General features: G+C 50.8%; 1 protein-coding gene across 3 annotated transcripts in view; it reads right to left on the reverse strand.

The window, feature by feature from the left end:
- The window catches only part of RPS6KA2 (ribosomal protein S6 kinase A2), a 275569-nt gene that overhangs the window by 15976 nt on the left and 250783 nt on the right, over positions 1–8810 (reverse strand). The window lies entirely within an intron of this gene.

Consider the following 8810-nt stretch of genomic DNA (forward strand, 5'->3'; position numbering starts at 1 on the left):
AGACCCAGCGCGGTTCTGACCGGAGACGCCGGGGGTGGGGGTAGACCCAGCCAGGTTCTGACCGGGAGACGCGGGGGGAGACCCAGCGTGGTTCTGACGGGAGACGCCGGGGGTGGGGGTAGACCCAGCGCGGTTCTGACCGGAGACGCCGGGGGTGGGGGTAGACCCAGCCAGGTTCTGACCGGGAGACGCGGGGGGAGACCCAGCGCGGTTCTGACGGGAGACGCCAGGTCGGCGCTGAGGTTGCGCCGTGGCTTATCTGAACCGATGCTCCTTCAGGCTTCTAACCTTCCTCCTTTTCCCAGCAAGTGTAGCCCAGGTCTTAAGATGGCAAAGAAGATCCTTTCCTCCGTGAAGACAGATGGCTTCCAACCACTGCTGCTGCTGCTGCTAAGTGGCTTCAGTCGTGACTGACTCTGTGTGACCCCATAGACGGCAGCCCACCAGGCTCCTCTGTCCCTGGGATTCTCCAGGCAAGAACACTGGAGTGGGTTGCCATTCCCTTCTCCAATGCACACATGGATGCACGCTAATTTGCTTCAGTCATGTCTGACTCTGTGCGACCCTGTGGACAGCAGCCCACCAGGCTCCTCCGTCCACAGGATTCTCTAGGCAAGAATATGGAAGTGGGTTGCCATTTCCTTCTCCAGCTTCCAACGCCAGGTGTCATGGATGAACGTGGACCTTGATCCAGGCAGGCGTTAGTTCATGCCTTGTCACTGTGGGTGGATCACCATAGGCTCCTCCAGACGCAGCCTCCTGTGCCCTGGTCCTGCTTTCTGTGGGGATGGAGCAGGTTGGGGAGGGGACCCTGAGCTCACAAAGTCTACAGCACCTGGTGGGATTCGACACTCAGAAGCAGTGCTCTTCCCTGCGCGTTAGCTTCACCCAATTTCAAAACATTCGCCACGGGGAGGACGCGTATTTCAGAGGGAGGAAAACTCGCTTTCACTCCCCATCTCATCCAAGGCTCCAAGCAGAGCTCGACAAAAACTTACTCTCTTCTTTAGGAGAGTAGAATGCCTGAGGGGGTGGAGGAGGACCCAGAGTGAGTGCTCTGCCAGCCCCCACCCCGCTGCCCCTTCACCGCCGAGGAAGATGGGCGCGGAGTCTGTGCTTCTCCCTGGCTGGGTTTGAAACCTGCCGCCAGGCCCTGCTGACATCATGACCCACAACACACTGGGGCTCCACGTTAAGTGAAATGCCAGACTTCCTTTCTTGACCCAGCACCTTCCTCCTCTTGTTATTGAAGTTCTAGCTCGGACACCAGGGTGACTTCTGTTACTGAAGGAAGTCAACACACAGTGCGTCCGTCTAGAGGAGACGTCTTAAAGGCTCCTTTAGCAGCTGGTGAAGCTCGTCAGAGGATGCTTAGCTGCCCACGGTGTGGTCTTTATGCTGCATGGGTCCCACGCTGGCCAGCGAGGTTCTAGGACCCTCTCTGCCCCAGCTGCCTGCCGGCCATTCAATTCCTGGGCTGTGACCCGTTTGGAACTTGAGAAGATTAAAATCATTAGTGGTGGTTTTTTTTAAAAAAGTTAATAGTATATTCTTTTTTTTTTTCAAATAAAATTTTAGGATTTTTGTTGTTCAGTCACAAAGTCGTGTCCATCTCTGTGTGACCCCATGGACTGCAGTACGCCTGGCTTCCCTGTCCATCACCAACTTACAGAGCTTGCTCAAACTCATGTCTATTGAGATGGTGGTGCTATCCAACCATCTCATCCTCTGTCGACCCCTTCTCCTCCTGCCCTCAATCTTTCCTAGCATCAAGGTCTTTTCCAATGAGTCAGCTCTTCACATCAGGTGACCAAAGTATTGGAGTTACAGCTTCAGCATCAGTCCTTCCAATGAATATTCAGGGTTGATCTCCTTCAGAATGGACTGGTTGGATCTCCTTGCAGTCCAAGGGACTCTCAAGAGTCTTCTCCAATACCACAGTCCAAAAGCATCAATTCTTCAGCACTCAGCTTTCTTTATGGTCCAGCTCTCACATCCATACATGACCACTGGATGAACAGCTTTGGCTAGACGGACAAATCAGGATGGAACAGGATGCAAGGTGAACAAGAAAGAAGAAACTGTTTACCACACCGATGGCCTGGGGCAGGGGGCGGGGAGCCATCACGGGACCAGAGGCGGTGGCTGCGTGGGCAGGGCCCCCCAGGCCTGAGAGTGCTGCCCTCCTCCCTCCTGGGGTGTTTCCCCAGGTGGAACCAACCGGAAGCCACGGGGCGGGCAGGGCACCGTGGTGGGGTCCCTGGTGGGGCTGGAGTTGGGGAGTGGGCAATGCCTGGAAGGAGGTCCCTGGGGAGTGGAGGCGGGCTCAGGCTCCCGAAGCTGCCCTGCTGGCTGCTGCCCCCGCCCCAGTCTGGGTGATGGGGGCCCAGCACGCAGCGGCGAGTTCTGTTCAGACCCAGAGTCCTGAGCCTGACTGTCGTCAGCGAGGACTGGCTGCATTTATCCACAGATGTTTGCCTGCGGTTGTTTGCAGAAAGCTCAGGAAGGACACACAGAGGTGTGATGACTGGTCCCTGTGCCCAAGCGCAAAGCCCAGGTTTGTGGCGGACAGCTCTCGGGGGTTGAGAACACTGCTCGGAAGTGTCCAGCAGGAACTTCTCCGTGGGGGTCAGTTTCTTGGGATGGTGACTGTGGGCCTGGCTTCTTGTTCAAGAGAGCCCTGGTCAATTGAGTCCCTTATTTTGAGAACAATGTTGCTTTATAGTCTTCCTTATGCAACAAAAGTGAGGGGAAAATTCTCAGTAAACAGATCCACATGCAAGGCCTCCCTTCTCCGTGCGGACACTCAGAGGGTGTGGACAGACCACAGGTGGGGAGGACCAGAGGCTCTGTCCTCTCCTGGTGCAGATGCCACCCAGTGGTCAGCGACTAGCGAGGCTGGCAAACCAGACTCTCCAGGAGCTGCTGTCTGAGCAGCTGGATGCTTGCACAGCCCACGAACCGAGTCCAGCCCCAACAAAGGATGCAGAGGGCAGGATTCTCCTTAGCAGGTGAGGCGCACAGGGAGGTATCAGCACGTCCTATTCCTGCTGGCTGAAGGCGGGGACGAGACTGGTCCAGATGTCCCAGCATCCACACGCTTGTTCCTCTTCCTTTTGGTCTCTGCATTTCCCCATCTTCCTCGTCCTCACCTCTGTCCAGCATGGGCTCCCCTCCCAGACACTGACTAGCACAGGGCTTCGAGGTGCCCTGTGCACCACCAGATGGAGGGGAGAACGCCCAGGCCCGCCACACCCCCTCCCGGGGTAGGGTGTTTCCTCTGACTTGTCGAGAGGATTAATACCATATTTGAAACGAGACTAGCAGAGCGTGGAGTCCCTTGTAAAATTGAACAGATACCTTCTCTTGTTCAATTAACTTAAACAAATGACACAGAGAAAGGGCTCCAAGGTTTCCTGCCGGAAAAAATTAAATTTCCACGCCAATCAGTTTTCCTTCTAAAAATAAGCTCTATTCATGTCAGCCATCTGTCTTAATTCCACTGCTTTTCTGGTTGACAAATTACACACGCAGCATGAAAATGAGTCCAGAAACGCGCTGTAATTGTCAGCAGTCTGTTGTGAATACAAATGGGGTGGACAGTCAGTCCAGCTTCAGCCCTGAGTGTGTCGGCCACACTTCACTACAGTTACAAATTGGGAGACGCTGACTCCGGCACAGCTTCAAGGATGGCACTTTATTTCTACCTGACTCTATTGCTATTTTAAGAACACGAGAATCTGCTCCTAAAAGGACACCCAGCTGTGCTGCCCTTCGGGACAACGTGGCCATGGCTGCTGAGGTCCACTCGGACCCGCGTGAGCCTCGCAGACACACAGGGAGGAAACGGGCGAGTGGCGCCTTGGGTGAGAGGAGCCTGTGCCTGTGTGTCTGCAGAGGGATCAGGCCACTCGCAGAGGCTGCAGCCACAGAGGGCTCCCCGCGTTTTCGATTCCTCAGCAAGCTCCCCATTTGGCTCTGGGCTCTGGTTCTGCGGTCAGTGAAGCCCTCCCTGACTGGACTGTGAGCTTCCCGAGAACAGGTGTACTTTTGCCTGGAACCTAGCACTGTGTCTGCCTGGGAAAAGAAGTTAATACAAAATTGTAGTAATGAATGAAAGTAACTGGTTACTGAACAGAGGGGTTCAGTAAGAACATGCGTGCAGAAGGAAATGCGGTCTAGAGACCAGAAGCGTTGGGTGGACCAGCCGTCCTGTCCACTCTGAGAATAAACAAGCCAAAGGAAGGGATGCAGTGATTCTGAATTTGAAGAAAAGCCCCTGAGTGCTATCTCTCTCTCTCTGCCTTTCGGTCACACCACGTGGCTTGTGGAATCTTAGCTCCTTGACAAAGGGTTGCACCCAGGCCCCAAGAGTGAAAGCAGAGTCCCCACCACTGGGCCACCAGGAAACTTCTGGGACTTTTCTCTCACCATCCGTCCTTGCTACTACCGAGCATCATGACGGGGTGTGGACAGGAAACGAGCTGGGAAGCATGCTGGGTTCTAAGAGCCTTGAAACAAGCACCACAGGCCGGGAGGATGGGGACAGGCGGGGACCACCCCTTGCTCAGAGAGACTGACGCCCAGCACGGGGAGCAGAGTTCTGGGTTCAGGGAGGGGCGCTGCCCCCTCGGGAGTGGGCTAAGGATGGGGTGAGGAGGGGCCAGAGGGGCTCCGGGAACAGGGCGGTGCGGGCCTGCTGGCCACTGCAAGGATCTGGGTTCCACCTGAGTGAGAACAAGACCCAGATTCCTCCACAACCAGTCCCTCCCATTAGGAAGCTTCCACAAGCTCTGATCCTTCTCCATCAGAGGGCGGACAGAATGAAAACCACAATCACAGAAGACTAACCAAACTGATCACATGGCCCACAGCCTTGTCTAAATCAGTGTAACTATGAGCCATGCCGTGGAGGGCCACGCAAGATGGTCATGGTGGAGAGTTCTGACAAAACGTGGTCTACTGGAGAAGGGAATGGCAAACCACTTCAGCATTCTTGCCTTGAGAACCCCATGAACAATATGAAAAGGTAAAAAGATAGGACATTGAAAGATGAACTCCCCAGCTTGGTAGGTGCCCAATATGCTATTGGAGAAGAATGGAGAAATAACTCCAGAAAGAACGAAGGGATGGAGCCAAAGAAAAACAACACCCAGCTGGGGATGGGACTGGTGATAGAAGCAAGGTCCGATGCTGTAAAGAGCAATATTGCATAGAAACCTGGAATGTTAGGTCCATGAATCAAGGCAAATTGGAAGTGGTCAAACAGGAGATGGCAAGAGTGAACGTCAACAGTTTGGGAATCAGTGAACTAAAATGGACTGGAATGGGTGAATTTAACTCAGATGACCATTATAACTACTACTGTGGGCAAGAATCCCTTAGAAGAAATGGAGTAGCCCTCATAGTCAACAAAAGAGTCTGAAATGCAGTACTTGGGGGCAATCTAAAAAATGACAGAATAATCTCTGTTCATTTCCAAGGCAAACCATTCAATATCCACGGTAATCCAAGTTGATGCCCCAACCACTAATGCCAAAGAAGCTGAAGTTGAATGGTTCTATGAAGACCTACAAGACCTTTTAGAACTAACACCCCAAAAAGATGTCCTTTCCATCACAGGGAATGCAAAAGCAGAAGTCAAGAAACACATGGGGTAACAGGTAAGTTTGACTTCGGAGGACAAAGGCTAACAGAGTTTTGCCAACAGAATGCACTGGTCATAGCAAATACCCTCTTCCAACAACACAAGAGAAGATTCTACACATGGACATCACCAGATGGTCAACACTGAAGTCAGATTGATTATATTCTTTGCAGCCAAAGATGGAGAAGCTCTATACTGTCAGCAAAAACAAGACCTGGAGCCGACTGTGGTTCAGATCACAAACTCCTTATTTCCAAATTCAGACTTAAATTGAAGAAAGGGAAAACCACTAGACCATTCAGGTATGACCTAAATCAAATTTCTTATGATTATACAGTGGAAATGACAAATAGATTCAAGGGATTAGATCTGATAGAGTGCCTGAAGAACTATGGATGGAGGTTCTTGATATTGTATAAAAGGTGTTCATGAAAACCATTCCTAAGAGAAATAAATGAGAAAAAGCAAAATGGCTGTCTGAGGAGGCCTTACAAATAACTGGGAAAAGAAGAGAAGCAAAAGGCAAAGGAGAAAAGGAAAGATATATTCATCTGAATGCAGAGTTCCAAAGAATAGCAAGGAGCGATAAGAACGCCTTCCTTAGCGATCAATGCAAAGAAATCGAGGAAAACAATAGAATGGGAAAGACTAGAGATCTCTTCAAGAAAATCAGAGATACCAAGGGAACATTTCATGCAAAGATAGGCACCATAAAGGACAGAAATGGTCTGGACCTAACAGAAGCAGAATGGCATCCCATTCCAGTACTCTTGCCTGGAAAATCCCATGGACAAAGGAGCCTGGTAGGCTGCAGTCCATGGGGTCGCTGAGTCGGACATGACTGAGTGACTTCACTTTCACTTTCACTAACAGAAGCAGAAGATATTAAGAAGAGGTGGCAAGAATACACAGAAGAACTGTACAAAAAAGATCTTCATGACCCAGATAATCACGATGGTGTGATCACTCACCTAGAGCCAGACATCCTGGAATGTAAAATCAAGTAGGCCTTAGAAAGCATCACTATGAATAAAGCTAGTGGAGGTGATGGAATTCCAGTTGAGCTATTTCAAATCCTGAAAGATGATGGTGTGAAAGTGCTGCACTCAATATGACAGCAAATTTGGAAAACCCAGCAGTGGCCACAGGACTGGAAAAGATCAGTTTTCATTCCAATCCCAAAGAAAGGCAATGACAAAGAATATTCAGACTACCGCACAATTGCACTCATCTCAGACACTAGCGAAGTAATGCTCAAAATTCTCCAAGCCAGGCTTCAACAGTATGTGAACTGAGAACAGTATGTGAACTGAGAACAGTATGTGAACATGTTCAAGCTGGATATAGAAACGGCAGAGGAACCAGAGATCAAACTGCCAACATCCGCTGGATCATCGAAAAATCAAGAGAGTTAAAGAAAAACATCTATTTCTGCTTTATTGACTATGCCAAATCCTTTGACTGTGTGGATCACAACAAACTGGAAAATTCTTCAAGAGATGGGAATACAAGGCCACCTGACCTGCCTCTTGAGAAATCTGTATGCAGGACAAGAAGCAACAGTTAGAACTGGACATGGAACAACAGACTGGTTCCAAATTGGGAAAGCAGTACATCAAGGCTGTATATTGTCACCCTGCCTATTTAACTTATATGCAGAGTACATCATGAGAAACGCTGGGCTGGAGGAAGCACAAGGTGGAATCAAGACTGCTGGGAGAAATGTCAATAACCTCAGATATGCAGATGACATCACCCTTATGGCAGAAAGTGAAGAGGAACTAAAAAGCCTCTTGATGAAAGTAAAAGAGAGTGAAAAAAAGCTGGCTTAAAATTCAACATTCAGAAAACGAAGATCATGGCATGTGGCCCCATCACTTCATGGCAAATATGTGGGGAAACAAGGGAAACGGTGGCTGACTTTTATTTTCTTGGGCTCCAAAATCACTGCAGATGGTGACTGCAGCCAGGAAATTAAAAGACGCTTACTTCTTGGAAGGAAAGATGTGACCAACCTAGACAGCATATTCAAAAGCAGAGACATTACTTTGCCAGCAAAGGTCCGTCTAGTCAAGGCTATGGTTTTTCCATTGGTCATGTATGGATGTGAGAGTTGGACTGTGAAGAAAGCTGAGCGCCGAAGAATTGATGCTTTTGAACTGTGGTGTTGGAGAAGACTCTTGAGAGTCCCTTGGATTGCAAGGAGATCCAACCAGTGCATCCTAAAGGAGACCAGTCCTGGGTGTTCATTGGAAGAACTGATGTTGAAGCTGAAACTCTAATACTTTGGCCACCTGATGGGAAGAGCTGACTCATTGGAAAAGACTCTGATGCTGGGAAAGATTGAGGGCAGGAGGAGAAGGGGACAAGAGAGGATGAGATGGCTGGATGGCATCACTGACTCAATGGACATGAGTTTGAGCAAGCTCCAGGAGTTGGTGATGGACAGGGAGGCCTGGTGTGCTGCAGTCCATGGGTTGCAAAGATTCCGACATGACTGAGTGACTGAATTGAGCTGAACTGAGTGAGGAAACCACTGCGGGGGTGGGTGGGGGTGGTGGGACGGGAGTGGCGGGGCCGGTGTAAACACGGGCACAGACTGGAATACGCATCCAGTCACGTCAGGCCACAAAGACCTAAAACTGTAATGAAAGCAAAGCTCCACGCAGTCTGCACAGTGAGAGCAGCACCTCTCATGAAGTAAGAACACGAATTATCTTTCCTTCCACACACACCTCTCCCCTGTGAATCCCACTGACTTATAGTTACCTTCTGCAGGTCATCACTGATTCCATTTCAGTCTTACTTTAAATGGAAGGTGCGTTAACGCTTTGGCATCTGCGCAGTCTGTGTGTTGTGTTATTCCCAAGTCTTACACAATCTCCTCTCCTCCCACTAGCCTCTGGGGCTGGCTGTGGACACAAAGGCGGACCTGAGTCTCACATCAGACGCCCACGAGAGCAGCTCCGAGGTCTCAGGAAGCAGGGCGCCTCTGTCCACTGCGACGTGCCTGAGAGAACGCCGCGGTTCTTCCCCTCCAGCATCCTAGCCTGAGGCAGGTGCCCGGGGGGCCACCCCCCCGATGACCCTGAGATGGGGGTGCACGGGGGGCCACTCCCCCGATGACCCTGAGATGGGGGTGCCCGGGGGGAAACCCCCCCGA

This window comes from Oryx dammah, unplaced genomic scaffold (assembly GCF_014754425.2).
Source record: "Oryx dammah isolate SB20612 unplaced genomic scaffold, SCBI_Odam_1.1 HiC_scaffold_4, whole genome shotgun sequence".
Lineage (NCBI taxonomy): Eukaryota > Metazoa > Chordata > Mammalia > Artiodactyla > Bovidae > Oryx > Oryx dammah.